At 46.2% G+C, this 16,681-nt stretch overlaps 1 protein-coding gene across 1 annotated transcript in view; it reads left to right on the forward strand.

The window, feature by feature from the left end:
• Nucleotides 1-16,681, forward strand: part of GALNT17 (polypeptide N-acetylgalactosaminyltransferase 17) — a 431,830-nt gene that overhangs the window by 373,264 nt on the left and 41,885 nt on the right. The gene's annotated exons all lie outside the window — the stretch shown is intronic.

Raw genomic sequence — 16,681 nt, forward strand, 5'->3', positions numbered from 1 at the left:
TGACTAATTTATTATTTTTATTTTTATTATTGTTGTTGTTGTTATTATTATTGTTGTTGTTGTTAGTATTAGTATTAGTATTAGTGTTATTACTGCAAGCTAGAGTCATCTGGCCTCAACTGAGAAAATGCCTCCATCAGATTGCTTGTAGGCAAGATTGTGGGGGCATTTTCTTAATAAATGGTTGATCTGGGCAGGCCCAGCCCTCTGAGGGCAGCGCCACCTGTAGGCGGGTGGCTCTGGGTGCTATAAGAAAGCGGACTATGCAAGTCCTAGTGAAGCAAGCTAGTAAGCCGAGTTATCTCCTGACTTCTGTCTCAGTTCCTCCTCCAGGTTTGCACCTTGAGGGTCCTGCCTTGGGTTCCTTTCATAACGGACTATAAACCCTGTTTGCTGAAGTAAACCCTTTCCTCCCCAAGTTGCTTTTGGTTACAGTGTTTATCGTAGCGATAGAAAGCCAGCTATGACATGGGAGTTCCCGTTTCTTCGCCTCCCGTATCGTCACGGGAATGCTGGGATTACAGGTGGACTCTTCCCTACCTGGCTTCATATTGGTTTTCAGCATCCGCTCTCAGGTCACCCTGTTTGTATGGCACATGCTTTATCCACTGATCTTCACCCACTTTGATCTCCGCATCCAAGTTCTTCCCTCCAAGTGTGTGCAGTATGGGATCCGCATCAGATCCGGGCTTTGTGTATCCTTTTCAGTTTTGAACCCTGTGGTCCCTGACAAAAGACCTCATTGTTCTATGCTTAGAGCTGTGGTGAGCGCCAGGCTTTCTGAGCGCAGCCCTGCTCCCTCTGTGCGTGATTAGCTGTGCGGCTTGGAGGAAAGTCACTGCATCTCCCAGTGCCTCCTTTCCCTCCTGGGGTTACGAGGTTAACAAAGGCACCTACCTCCCCAGGAAGCTCGAAGAAAGCATAAGCCGCTGTTATTGCTCTCAGCGGTAGTGCATCTCAGCATGGAGGCACTTGGGAAATAAGAGCCTTGTTGTGTACAAATGTACATACTCAAACGCCTGCCAACTTCCCCTGGGTGTAGGACCCAGGGCCTTGTTTATACATTCTGAACTACCACTCTACTGCTGAGCTAGGTCTACAGCCATTAGCATCATTTTATAAGGAATGGTACCCAGGGCTTTGCACATGCTAGGCTATTCACTATATTGATAAGATACATCCTCAGCTACCACCACCCCCACCATCACCACCACCATCCTCATCCTCATCCTAACTATTTTGTAATGCTGGGGATGGTACCCAGAGCCTTTCATATACTAGGCAAGCACTCTACCACTGAGCTAGGTCTACAGCCATCAGAATTATTTTATAAGTCAGGGAATGGTACCCAGGGCTTTGCACATGCTAGGCTAAGCACTATATCAATACATCCTCAGCCACCACCACCCCTACCTCCTCCCAAAACCATCACCACCACCACCATCATCATCCTCATCGTAACTATTTTGTCATGCTGGGAATGGTACCCAGAGCCTTGCATATACTAGGCAAGCACTCTACCTCTGAGCTACATGCTCAGTCATCATCAACACCATCATTATTTGGTAAGTGAGGATGGTATTCAGGCCCTTGATTATACAGGCCGAGAAAGGACTCTACTGCTGGGCTATATCCCCAGCTTTTATTTTTCAAGCTTTATTGTACCTTAGGAACCTCATTATATCGCTCTGGCTGTCCATGAACTCTATATCCTCTTGTCTCGGCCTTCTAAATAGCTGAAATTACAGGAATACAAGCACCATATCCAGACACAATGCTAAAAATGACATAGTGTCCCAAGAATATGCTGTATGTGTTCTGCCAATATTTATTAGTTTAGACTTTGGAATATAAAATTTTTAAAAGATTGGTGTATTAAATTATCCCAAAGCTGTAATAATTGTAATTTTATGTTGGTGTTATAATATCTTTTGTCAAAAATAACTTCTCAAAGCTTTAAAAAGAAAAAACAGGCAAGGCCAGGTATGCTAGTGTATACCTGTAATCCTAGCTGCACAGCCAAACCCTATCCCAACAACAAAATTTGGAATTGGTTAGTTTTAACCGTCAACTTGATACAACCCAGAATCATCTGGGAAGGGGGGGATCTATTGAGGAATTATCTAGATCAATTGACCCCTGAGGATATCTGAGTAGGATTATCTTAGTTGTGAACTGACTGCCCACTGTGGGCAGCACCATTCTCTAGGCAGAGCGGCCGAACATTACATGAGAAGAAGAAGAAAGCTACCTGAGAGTAAGCAAGCAAGGACCCATGCATTTACTCTCTGCTCTCGACTATAGATACGATGTTTTAAGTCCCTTCCTTGACTCTACACAATGATGGACTGTAAGCCTAGTAAACCTTTTCCTTCCCTAAGTTGCTTTTTGCCAAGGAATTTTATCACAGCAACAGAAATGAGACTAAGATGGAAGGAGAGTGATGTTGCCGAGCTTGTAAAACTTGGGTAAGCATCTCTTGTTTCATACATTCCACTCATCACTACAGCAATGGCACTATTCCTTGTGAGTGTGGTGTCCAGAAGATTCTACTGTCTACCTATGAGACAATGAAAGGGCAGAGAGGAAAACAGGTGGACCCTTTCATTGGTTTCTCTTTCTTTATTTAATTTTCGGGGATGGCGGATCTTGCCATGTCACCCAGGCTAATCTCAAACTCTCGACCTGCCTCAGTCTCCTCAGAACTAGCATCATAGGCACGAGCCATCATACCTGCCTTCAACAAACCCTTTCAAAGGTCTGTGGTGCTGTGGGTTGTGCTTGGACAGGGACAGCCCAAGAGCAAAGCCATGATAATGTGATGGCTTTGCTTTTCATAGAATTAGAATCTATCTGCCTCATCTCCAAGACACTGTGTATTCATTTCTCCACTCTTGTCAATTGCTAATCCTGTTTGACAACCAGGAGCAGGAAGAGGTAACAGGTGCCTAGGGAAATTCCTGGATAGACACCCATGGAAACTCTGAGTTTGAGCCCTAAGCCCATTAACTGGGTTATTGTAAACAAGGTCCTTACCTTTCAGGACCTCCAGGTTCCAATGGATCAGTGGTTCTCAGCCTTCTCAATGCTGTGAGCCCCGCCATTTTGCTTTGTCTTTGAGACAGAGTTTCTTTGAGTAGCTTTGGCTGTCCTAGAACTCGATCTGAAGTCCAGGCTGGCCTTGAACTCACAGAGATCCCCCTGTCTTTGCCTCTCCCAAGGGCTGGGATTAAAGGCCACTGCCACCCGGCATTGTAACCCTTTACTACAGTTCCTTGTGTTCTGGTGACCCTGTAAGCATAGAATTATTTTCGTTGCTACTTCATAGCTGTAATTTTACTACGGTTATGAACTGTAATGTAAATATCTGATATACAGGATATCTGATGTGTGAGCTCTGGGAAACAGTCATTAAAACCCACAGTGGGGTTGTGACCCACAGGTTGAGAACCACTGCAATAGAAGAGATAATGAGTTCAACAGACCCTAGAGCCCAGGAGTCTGGGTTTCTTGGAGGCTCTAAACCTTTCCCATCTATTACAGGCTAATGTGTGTCCTCCAAAACTATACACATTGAAGCTTCACTCTCCAATTCCCCAGAATCCAACTGAATTTAAAGATAGGTTATTTAAAGTAAAGCGAAGTCAGAACATCAGATCCCTATCCAATATGGTGAGTTGTCATAATAACAATAACACACACACACACACACACACACACACACGGACAAAGCTACAGGGGGTCACAAAGGACACAGTCAGACACAAGCCAGAGAAAGAAGAAAGTGAAGCCACAGAGGAAGTAAACCAACCCTTCCCGACAGATACCTCAGCAATTTGGCAGGCTAAGGCAGAAGGATCACAATTTCAAGGCTACCCTGGGCTACAGGCCAAGTTCAAGTCTAGCTTGGGTAACTGAGTGGAGCCATATCTCAACACAGAATACTAAAGAGTAGGAGACGTTTTGGGAAACATCTTAGAATGTTAATTTCTTGCCATGTAAGAATGAGGACCTAAGTGTAATCATCAATTCCTGTTTTAAAAACCAGTTTGGTGGACAATAGCTATAACCCCAGGGCTAGGGAGGTCCAGGGAGGTGGATCCCTGGGGCTTCCTGGCCAGCCAGCCAGCCTGGGCCACATTATGAGCTTCAGGCCAGTGAGAAATCCAGTCTTTAAAAAAAAAAAAAAAAAAATAAGGTGTCTGGTATCTGATAAAAGACACCCAAGGTTGGCCTCTGGTCTCCACGTGCACACGTCCACGTGCACCCGCACACACAATCCTCCACGTGCTCACACGTGGTGTTTTAGAACAATAGAATTTGAGGCGCAGCTGATGCCTCACTAGATGTGGCCCTGTCGCTCATTCTTTGGCTGCTAACCAAGTGGGCGGAGAAGATGAGAGGTTAAGGGTGTAATAGTTACTTTTTTCCTTGCTGGTGGGGCCTCATCTTCGACACTGTAGAAAGAGAGGGCTGGTGTGAGAAAGAGTGAAGGGAGGGGAAGAAAAGAAGGAAGAAATGGGGAAAGGAATGAAGAAGGAGCGAAGGTTGGTTGCTGACCCATTTATTATTTTCTCCGGCTTCTGTCGCACAGAATTGTGAGAGAATGCATTTCCATCACACAAGCCTCCAGCAGCACTTTGTCACAGGGCCCTGGAACAGGAATGCACCATCCATGCATTCTGTTGGCCCGAGGCTAAGCATCATCTTACAATCTGTCGCTCTAGGCTCAGACTTATCTCTTTGTTTTCAACATAATTCCCTGGGGGAGCATGAATGACCACTTAGTAAGGGCATAATCTGAGAAATCTTCTAGAAAGAATCCACAGTCTAGGGAGCTCATGGTGGGTAGACACTAAATTGTGACTGCGAAGCTCATTTTCTTTGGCTGCTAGCCAAGGCAGGGAAGCAAAAACGGGAAATTGCGGGCGTATTGGCTACTTTTCTTGTTACCATGGCAACCAGCTGGAAACAACTTAAGGTTTACTGTGGCCCACTGTTTGAGGGTACAGTCCAACCTGGTGGGGAAGGCATGGTGATGGAAGTGTGAGGTGTCTGGGAACACTGCATCACCAGTCAGGAAGAGAGAGAGAGAGAGAGAGAGAGTATGAAGCCTGGTTTTATATCCATTTGACACAAACTAGTGTCATTTGGGAAAAGGGGGCCTCAATTGAGAAAACAACTGCACCATATTGGCCTGCAGGCAGACCCATGGACATTCGTTTGATTCATGACTGACGTGGGAGGGCCCAGCCTATTGTGAGTGGTGTTACTCCAGAGAAGATGCTCCTAAGTTTATAAGAAAGCAAGCCCAGCAACAGGTGAGGAGCAAGCCAGTAAGCAGCTTCCCTCTATGGTCTCTGCTTCAGTTTCTACTCCAGGTTCCTGCCCTGAGTTCTAGCCCCGACTTTCCCTGAGTAATGGAGTGTGACCTGAGAGCTGTAAGCTTAAAGAAATCCTTTCCTTTCGGGGTTGCTTTTGGTCATGGTGTTTTGGCCATGGTGTTTCCTCACAGCAGGAGAAATGCTGACTATGGCAGAGATGGATGCTGGGGTTAGCTCACTGTCTCCTTATTCAGTCTAGGACCCCAACCCATGGGATGGTGATGCCTACATGTAGGGTAGGTTTTTCCTCCTCAGTTAACACAATCTAGAAACATCCTCACACAGATACTCAGAAAAGTGCCTCCTATCCTGAATCCTGCTGGGTTGATGATCCATACTAACAATCACAGACCCCTCTTTTTGTTCTCAGCTTTTTCTTATCAAGTAGCTGATTTCCTTTTCATTTTAAATGCCTTTTTATTATTTTTAAACATGTGTGTTCCTGTGTATCTGTGTGAGAGTATAAGCATGTGAGTGCAGTGCCTGCTGAGGCCAGAAGAGGGCACCAGATACCCTGTGCTAGAGTAACAGGTGATTGCGAGACTCCTGATGTGAGCGCTAGGAACCAAACTTGGGTCCTCTGCAAGAGCAGTATGTACTCTTAATGACTTCTCTAGTTCCTCCTTCCACTTTTTAGCACACATAAATTTTATATATAAATGGGATTCTAATTTTTTACTTTTAGTCTTATCTTCTTAATTTTCCTCTCTCTGTGACAAAATATATGACAGAAGCAAGTAAAAAGAGAAAAGATTTATTACATCTCACGGTTTCAGAGAATATTAGTCAATCGTGGTATGGGAAGTCATGGTTCTGGGAACGGGTCAGTGATTTTTTGTTTCATCTCTGTTGCTGTGAAACATAACCATGACGAAAAAAATCAATGTTGGGGCATGCAAACATCAATGAAGGCAGGCTTACTTGGGTGATAAGACAGTAGCAGGAACGTCGCATCCATAGTTGAGAGCGGAGGAAATGCGTTCTCACTTTCTTGCTTACTTGTTTGCTTGCTTGAGCTCACCTTGATTCTTTCCTATTACACAGACTAGGATGCCCTGCATAAGGTCTGGTGCTGCCCACAGTGGCCTGAGTCTTCCCACATCAATTGACTTAATGAATGCAGGCTCTATAGACACCCCCATAGGGCAACACAATGTAGACTCTTTGAGACTCTTTTTCAGGTGATTCTAGATTAGGTCAAGTTCACACCTAAAATTGACCATCGTAGGCATTCTGTGGCACCTTTGGTGGATGAGGAAACAGAGACAAGAGAAATGGAAACGAGACCAGGTTATAGACAGCAAGGGACCCGCTAGCGGCCAGGTCTACCAGCTATACCCAGAATTTCCCCCAAACAGTGTCACCGACTGGGGACCAGGTGTTCAGGCATGTGAACCTGCAGGGGACACACTTCTGGTTCCAACCCATAAACAATGGAGATGAGTAGGCTTCTACACACACACACACACACACACACACACACACACACACACACACACAGCACCCTTATCCACCCTAATCTGCTTCCTTTATCCACCCTAATCCTTCCAAATCTCCGTTTTGCATTTCAATCCCTTTCCTGGACCCCTGTGAGTGCCAAGTGATGAGCTGTGATGCCCAAGGCCACTCGGAACCGGAACATTGTCCAGAGCTGTCAGGGTCAGTACATATTTGTACGGCATGTGACAATGAGCTAGCCCATGGAAGTGGACCCAGAGAAAGCAGCTGGTAGAATTGGACCTAACAAACACACAAGTACCCTTCTCAAAATACAGGGGTTAACTCAGGGCTCAACTGGCAGGCCAAAAACTCAACAGGACTTGAGAGCAGCAAAGAACAAAAATATCCGGACCCTTCAGAACAATCCAGAAATTACTGAGCTGAGTCAGGTGTGAGCTGAAGCTGCCAGCGGGCAGCAGGGCGGGGGGGGGGGGGGACAGGGGAGGAGAGTATATTTTCAAAGCCTTCCATGTGTTAAAAAATCTGCAAGGCTGATTGGCCTTTTATGATTGTGAACAGTTAGCATGGTTCAGGTCCAGAAGTGTCCCGAGCCCCCTTAATTAGCCACTCATGGCCCACTTTTGTGCCTGACCTAACCACTCTGTGACTGTTAAGTGAACCCTTTTTGTAATGTATAAAAGGACCCCTGGATTCCACCACCCCAAAAGCTGAGGATGTCATTAGGTAGCAGCTGAGATGTGTAATAGAGACTTCCCACTCTGTTATAAGCCATCTACCTGAAGTTCCTACTAATGTATTTTTTTAAGTGCCTTGGTTTATGATTTTCTTTTTTCCATTATGTATAAAAGTTTTACGAAACTATGACTGACATTTGGGGCAGTGAGAACCTGTCCTCCTAGGCCATGACCATCCCCCTCCTTGGGTCCAGGATCAACTACTTGTTATTCTCGTTGACGCAAGAGTTTTTCACATCCCTACAAGGAGAGGGACCAGTCAGGATTTAAGACAAGCAAATCTGAGGCAGGCAGCGTTGCTGGATTCCAGTGCAAGAACTTGAGTCAGTGATGAGCATGTGAACCCAGCCACATGTGTTTCAACACTCACATTCAGCTATGAGCACCTACTCTGTACCAGGCCATGTTCTGGCACTGGGGACATGGTGTGGGAGGAGTGTAGGGTACAAAGAGAGAGGCGTCAAGATCAACGTGAAAAAGCCCAGTAATGAGAGAGAGAGAGAGAGAGAGAGAAGAAAAAGAAGAAGGAGGAGGAGGAGAGGAGGGGGGAGAGGGAGAGAGAGAACTTCTAGGGACAGAGCAAGCTTGAGAAAAGCAAGTGACACGCAAATGTGAGAGAAGGCAGTGCTATGCAAATGACCTATAAAATGTCATGATGCTGCAGGGGACGCTATTGCTTTTGAGCTTGTGACCCATTCCATCTCTTTAGTGCACTTTCATTCTCAGGAGTGTCTTTTTCTTAATCAACTGCCTCTATTTTATCACCATCCGTATGTCCTTGGTCCAACTCTTTGCCCAAGGCACCAAAAAAAGCTGGAAATGTCAGCACATGCCCTGCACACTTAGTTGCAAGCACATAAAAGCAGGAGTGAACAAAAACAAGCCCAGTCCCTGGGATAAAGAAGAAAGGAATTGATATATAATTTGGATTAAGGGGACAGATGTTGGAAGCCAGGTAGATTGTTTTCAATGGTAGGGCCAGGACTGAGGCCTCATTTAAGTAGTTGATCCAAATGAACTCATAGAGTGAATGGAGTTACCTAGAGCCATGGACTTCTGAAGGAAAAAATATTCTATGAAGGCTGTGGTTTGAAAGTGGAACCGTCTCACACAGACACTTGGTCCTCAGTTCATACCACTGTTTGGAAAGATGATGAGTCCGCTAAAAGGTGTAGACTTCCTGGAGGAGGTGTGTCCTGGGGCGGGGTGGGGGAGGGGCCTTGGAGGCTAATAGCCTGGCCCCACTTCCTGCTCTCTCTGCTTCCAGGATGCAGATGACGCCCTAGCTGCTAGGCCAGCTTCATGCTTCTGTGGCTGTACCTTCTCCTCCACCATGATGTACTGGCCCACTCTCTGGAACTGTGAACCAATAAAATAAAATAAAAGCCTTTTCCTCCCTAACTTGCTTTTTTTTTTTTTTTTGTCAGGGTGTTTTAATTGCAGCAACAGGAGAAACTAATAAATACAGGAGGCACTACCAGTACAGGTGCTGTTTGACCAAATTGTGGAACAAGAGAGAGAGGCCAATGTGGCTAGAAATAGAAGACTGTGGAACAGACGTTCTCAACCTGTGGGTCGCGACCCACTTGGGGGTTAGAACAGTCCTTTAACAGGGGTCCCATATCAGATATCCTGTATATGAGGTATTTATATTGCAACCCATACCAGTGGCAAAAGTACAGGTATGCAGTAGTAATGAAAAATTTTTTTTCACTGTGGGTCACCACAACATAAGGAGCTATATTAAAAGGGCCACAGCATTAGAAAGGTTGAGAATCCCACTGCTGTAGGAGAACAGTGGAGCAGGTACCCTTTGGAAATCCCAAAAGCTATCCCAGGAATGCTGTAACCTGACACCACAGAGCAGAGGCCCTTCACGCCCTCCATGTCCAAGGCCTTAGACCAGGGCTGAGCTTTGATTTGCATGGTTAATCTGCACGGCCCTGGTTTGCCTAGCTCAGATTTGCATAGCAGAAATCACACACCTGAAAATTGTGTGCTGACAGCTCAAGCTAACCTCCCAGAACTGTATACCTGCCAAACTGTCCGTCTTTACAGTGTGTGAATTACTACACACAAAGAAATTCACCATGCTGGTTAGGGCTTCTCCCAGTGGGATCCCCTACATCCCATTACCCCTTGTAGTGGCTGTCTAGCCTGTTTCCTTCTCACAGTGTATTTAGTAAACTATCTTAAGTCTAATCTAAACGGTGAATTCATTCCCAACACCTTAGTAGCTGGCCAGCCTAACCTTTACAAATGAGAAAAATAAGTGTGTGTGTGTGTGTGTGTGTGTGTGTGTGTGTGTGTGTGTGTGTGTGTGTTTTGGGGGGTTTGGAAGGTGGGCTAGTAAGTCTTCTGCCACTGTGACAAAATACTTGAAGTTTATTTTGTTTCATGGTTTCAGATTTCACTTGGTAACCCACTGACCTGTAGACTAGCCTGTAGAACGTTTTCTTGATTAATGGTTACTATGGGATAGCCTAGCCTACTGGAGTCAGTGCCACCCCAGAGTCCATTGTCCTGGGTGGGGTAGCCTAGCCTACTGGAGTCAGTGCCACCCCAGAGTCCATTGTCCTGGGTGGGGTAGCCTAGCCTACTGGAGTCAGTGCCACCCCAGAGTCCATTGTCCTGGGTGGGGTAGCCTAGCCTACTGGAGTCAGTGCCATTCCAGAATCTATTGTCCTGGAGTGTTGAAGAAAACAGGCTGAGCAAGCCACGAAGAATGAATCAGTGAAGCAGAATTCCTCCATGGCCTTTGCATCCCTCCCTGCCTTGGGGTCCTGCCATGGATTTCCTGGATGACTGGCTACAAATTGTAAAATAAAATAATCCCCTTTCCCTCCAAGTTGCTTTTGGTCATGGCGTTTAATCACAGCAATAGAAAAGTAGCTACTTCATTCAGGAAACCATGGAGTCACCAAAAAGTAACTAATATACCCACGAAATGATAAACTGGTGAGGTCCGAACCTTAAGGATCCACCCATTGATTAGGTACAAGCCTTCACTGATCCATATTCATCCATAAGCTGAACCATTGATGAAGTTGGTACCCTCAGGATTGACATCCATCAATGTGCCAGTCCACTGAGGAAGTTTCAGCCCCCAGGATCCACATTCCCTCAATGGACTGATTCATTAAGGAAGCCAGGGCCTTGGGGATCCACATCCATCAAGGGGCTCACCCTCCCAAAGTTGCACCTATAAGCACTGCTGTACTGCAGACCAAGCCCTACCCACATGAGCTAAGGGAGGAGCCAGGGCTCTGGGTAGGTAGACTTTGTGATGGTTACTTTTTGCATTGACTCTGTGGCCACAGGAGGTTGGATAGAGTAGGGTTTCTGGCAAGGTGTCTCTAGAGCAATGGGGCATTCAGGAAAAAGGGTGTGGCCAAGAGTGTGACAAAGGAGCCTCCTGCCTGACCGGTCAGCTGTGCATCTCACTCAGCTCATCTTCTGTCCTGGTTCCATCTACCCTAGATTGTGAATCTTCTCAGCCACTGTAACTGCATAAGGCAGTTCCTCATAACGAATATATGCACACATAACATAGTACTATACATGTAGTATAATATATGAATCACATAATAAACATGAAATGTTTTACATATAATATGTTTAGTGTCTCATGTGTTATATATTAATAACATATATGTGCATATACTACATATTTACATGCATATGGATGTGGGTCGTGAGAGCTCAAGTCTCTGGAGACCTCTGACTCCTACAGACACACTTTAATTTGCGTTCTAAAGGATCTCTCTTTGTTCTCTGGCGGGGGAGGGGGATCACCTATGTAATAGAAACAGGTCTCAGGGGGCAGGTAAGATGAAAATGACCCACCCAGGAGAAACGATGGCAGCTTTGATGCAAGCAAGTGTATATAGGTGCTGAACATGGACGGTGAACTTTGAGGAAGTAAAGTTATCCAGCAACCAGTGTGAGAGGCACGGCGAGCCTGGAATAACCAGCACTTTTTTAAAAAGTGTGTGCATGCATACGTGTGTGTGTGTGTGTGTGTGTGTGTGTGTGTGTGTGTTGCTATGTACGTATATGTGTGAGTGTGCATGAGCTGGTGAGGAGGACAGAGAGGAGAGAAGTGGAGAGGGAGAGAAGGGAAGAGACAGAGAAGGAGGAAGGGAAAGAGGGAGACAGGAGGATACAAGAGGGAGGAAATAAAAGAATGATGGGAGGGAGGGAGGACATCTTGAGCGTTAAATGCAGAAAGAAGTATACGCCTGAGATGCCAGCAGACCCATCCCATGAGCTGGTGCCCCCAGTGAGATAGGAAGGAAAGGGAGGGAGGCAGCTGAGCATCAGCTTTACCCACTCTTCGCCTCCTGATTGGCCAAGACGTGAGCAAACAGCCGCCTCCCACCACAAACAGGAGCAGGTCTCACCCACCCGGCCTCCCCTCTTCCGTACCAGACTGTGTCCCCTGCACTGTGAGTCAGAATACAGTCCTTCCTTGTTTCCTGTTAGGTGTTTGGTCTCAGCTGCAAGAAAAAGGACCAAATATGCAACCCTCTGTTTCACTCAGCTGTCCCCAGATTCAGCTTGGCTACAGTGGAGGATTTTTCCCTTTGTGGACTGTGCTGGTGCAGATTAGGGGGCTTTGCATCATTAAGAAAAAAAAAAAAAAGCAGGGCTGGAGAGATGGATTGTGTTTAAGAGTGTGTATTGAGGTGGCAGAGGGTGCAGGTTCTGTCCCCAGCACTGGCATTGAGTGACAGACCACCACTGGGAAATCCAGGGCCAAGGGATCAGACGCCATCTTCTGGCCTTTGCAGACAGTTGCACCCAAGTACTCCTAGAGATGCATATAATTTTTATACACACACACACGCACATGCACACACACACACACACACACACACACACACACACACACACACACATACACTATAGGAAGGGACATTCAAATCGTGCTCCCTTGCACTGAGGCTTTTAAAGCACAGACTGAGAGAGCCAGGGCAGCCTTTAAGTATGCTGATGCGTTTGGCTAGCGTTCCCCCAGCGTCTATCTGAATAAGGCACACAGTTCTTTGACCAGGCAGCGAGTGGAGTGTTCAAGGGGAAAAGCAGCCGAGGAAATGAAGGTGGCGGCCAGTATTTACCACCTCATCATTTATTTATTTCGAAAGATTGCCTGCGCTCTCTGCTAATCTTCATATAACATGCCTCATTGCCCTCTACAGGCCCCCGGAGGACTCTCCTAGCATTTGTTTGGTTGAATTCATTCTTGGAGTCCTGTTTTCTGGTTGCTCATTACTTGCTTGCCTGGAAACGCTGGAGTAAAAGTGAGCAGTACGAGAGCCGAGCCTTTAACGCGTTCGTGCCCGCTGGTGACAAAGCCAGGGTGCGGCTGGTATTCGCAGTTCAAAGCTGAGAAGAAAATCCCGTTCGTATGATTTGTCTGGAACTGCATGCCCATGGTTTTTTCTATAAGTATGAGGTGGCCTGCCCCAAGCAGTTATTCATCATAAGGCAAATACCCAAGAAGGGGCGGGGCCTAGAGAGGTGGCTCTGTGGTTAGAAGTGCTTGCTGCCTTTCTGGAGGATTTAAGATTATTTTTCAGCACCCATGTCAGATTGCCCATAACTGCCTGTAACCCCAGATTCAAGGCCTTTGATGCCCTCTTCTGGCCTATGCAGGTACTGCACTCACATGTACATGTACATGTACACACACACATACACACACACAAAACTGTCCAAAAAGTAAAAGAAAGAAACAGCTCCTCCCCCCAGTGATCTATTTCTTCCATCTAGACCACACCGTACAACTTCTACCACCTCCTGATAACGCAGGCAAATTATTTATCTGTCAGTAGATGAATCCATGGATGAGATCCAAGCTCTCATGATCTAATCACCTCGAAAGGTTGGATTCACCTGCTCAGTGTCAGTCTTACATCACATGAGCCCCCAAGGACCTACCCATCTCTTCCTCCTCAGCACTGGGATTATAGGCATCTATCACAACTCTGAGCCTTTTTCTCCTCTGTGGGTGTGAACCCATGTGATGCACAAAGATAATGCAGGCGTAACACCCAGCCATGTAAAACAAACAAGCAAACATTTAAGTAAAACCACAGTGAAGATAGGACCCGTCTCAGTGACAATAGTGTCCCAGTTTTATTTCTGTTGTAGCAAATGCCCGAACAGATAGGGGACGAAAGGGTTAATGTGGACTACCATTCCAAATTAGTCTCTCACTCAGGGGAAACCAAAGAAGGAACTCAAACAATAGCCTCCTCACATCCATAGTCAAGGGCAGAGAGAAAAAGCACACATCCTCACTTGCTGGTGCTTCACAGCTGGCCATCTCTCCTCTCTTGTACAGCCCAGGACCACCTGCCCAGAGGATGGGGCCACCCACAGTGGACACCATTTAATAATCAAGACAATGCCCACAGGCCAATCTCACATCTTTCAAGCCATGTCACGTTGACAGTTATAGCATTAACTAGAACAGAAGCAAAGAGAGAGTAGGAAAAGGAGAAATGGACGGGAGATCACCAAAGGCAACAGAGGGTACAGCGCGTTCCAGTACATCATGTGCATATATGGGAGTATCACAATGAAATAATCCCTTGCTTTGCCCGATTATTACACACTGATGATTTAAAGGAGGGCTGGGGAGGTGGGCTTAGTTGGTAATGTATTTGTTGTGCCAGTGTGTGGACCTGAATTGGATCCCCGGATCACAAGTGCATGCAGCTGGGTGCAGTGGTGCAAACCTGTAATCATAGCACTTGGGGAGGCAGAGGCAGGTGGATCTCTGTGAGTTTAAGGCCAGCCTGGTCTACAAAGCAAGGGCTACACAGAGAAACCCTGTCACAAAAAAGAAAGAAAGAGGAAAAAAAAAAAAAAACAAGTGCATGCTTGTAATGAGGAGATGGAGCAGAGAGACAGGCAGGTTTCTGGAAGCTTGCTGGCCAGCTTGTGTGGCCTATTTGGCCGAGTCCAGGTCGATGAGAGACCTTATCTCAAAAGAATGCTGGAAGACACCTGAGGAATAATAGCTTGAGGTTGTCTTTTGACCAACACATGCAGGTGAGCGCATGCATGGGCAATCACACATGCACACACACACACACACACATACACATAAACAACACACACACACACACACACACACACACACACACACACACACTACATACCACCATACAAAATTATTAATTTAATTAAATTAAAACCAAAAGTAACATGCTGGTGAAGATGTAGAGAAAAGAGAACATTCCTTTTTTACGTGTGTGTGTGTGTGTGTGTGTGTTACATGTTCAGGTTCCATCCTGTGGGTCCCAGGAATTGCACTTCAGGTCATTAGGAGGCCCTGCAACAAGTCCCTTTACCTGCTGAGCTTTCTCCTCGATCCCCCAAGAAAAGGGAACTCCACAGTGACTGTGGATTGATAGTCACTGTAGGACGACCGTGGAGGTTAGAGGACTTGAATCAGCTGACAGTGACCTGAGACTCTTGAAAGCCTCTCCCCCCCCACCCCCCTTACACCCCTCCCCTCCCCCCCCCCCCCCCCCCCCGCACCAAGACTTGTTCTCCTCTGCCCTGCAGACAGCTGAAAGCCAGCCATCTGGCAAGGCCCTTTCTTCTCCCAGAATACCTTTGTGGTGCCTGTTGCTGTCCCAGAAAGAACAGGTGCCCGCCATCCTAACACCAGGCTGAGCAATTTCAAAGGGAAGATTTCAGGGTATATGTGTGGCGGGGAATAGCAGTTCATCTCTGATAGGCGAAGCTGAGGTCTCTGTCACCTCAGCCACAACAGTGGGTCCTGGTGACCAGCCTGGGTTAACACCCAAGCCTACCTAAGCCACGGCATACAGCTGAAAAAACAGCTTGAAAGAGCTAAGTTAAGCTATCAGATTCTTGTCACACCCATGAAATGCCATTAACCCCACGATAGATTGCAACTCTACAAAGAGTAGCCAACTGTATGGTGACCCTGAAGAACCGGTCGCCATTGCTACATGGAGATTTCTACTATTGGTCCATGCAGTCTCATCAGAGGAGATGAGGTCTGACAAGATGAAGAATGGATAGTTGGCTGTGTGTAGGATGCAGCCCGAGATCCATGTACATGCCACTGGGACCATTTTCTCTGAGTCATGAGCCTTTGCAATCCAGAAACTATGCTGTTTAAAAAATTAGGATAAGTGTGAAAACAAAGCTGAGAGTGGGGAGGGTAAAAGAGCTGCCAAAAAGATAAACGGTGATACGCACTTCCTTATAGAATTTGTGTGAGTATGGGTCCCTCTGGATACTCATTGAGGCAAATTTGTATTTTAATTATTAATTAATTTTTTTTTCGAGACGGGGTTTCTCTGTTGTAGCCTTGACATCCTGGACTTCCTTTGTAGACCAGACTGGCCTCGAACTCACAGAGATCTGCCTGCCTCTGCCTCCCAAGTGCTGGGATTAAAGGCGTGCACCGCCACTACCTGGCTTAATTAATTTTTAAGTTATGTGTATGTTCACATGTGCATACCAGTGTATGATGGTTTTCTGTAAGATGTGTTGGTTTTTTTTTTTTACCACCCACATCCTTGTTCCCAATAGGCCATAAGCTTTGGCTCGTTTCCCAGCTTGCTCATGACTAATATCATGTTTATTCTGTTCTAAGTTCTGCCACTTGGCTGGTTACCTTTGCTCAGGTTTCATGAGTCTGTCCTCCTCAGTGTCCCAGGGTGAATTCCTTGTCCCTCACTCAACTGGAATTCCTTTCTACTATTTCTTGCCTCAGATATTTCTCCTATTTCTCCTATTTCCTGCCTGAGTCTATTAGCTGTTTATTGACAGATGAAGACTCTATATAGTATGTAAGAGATAATACTTACACACTAGTACAGCGCCTATCAGGGCCAATAGAGTGTGTTGAATCCCAGGTGTGTTTTAGCTGCCTGATGGTACTCAGAACAGAACTCATGTCCTCTGGAAGCGCAGCAAGTGCTCTTAACCTCTTAATCCTGAGCCATCTCTCCAGCCCTCGGTGTAAATTATTAAGCCAATTCTTTATCATAATCCGTCTGTAAGGAATAGATGCGGGTGGTGGTGGCACTATGGTGCAAATATACACAC

The sequence above is a fragment of the Acomys minous genome (assembly GCF_964271855.1).
Source record: "Acomys minous genome assembly, chromosome: 16".
Classification (NCBI taxonomy): Eukaryota; Metazoa; Chordata; class Mammalia; order Rodentia; family Muridae; genus Acomys; species Acomys minous.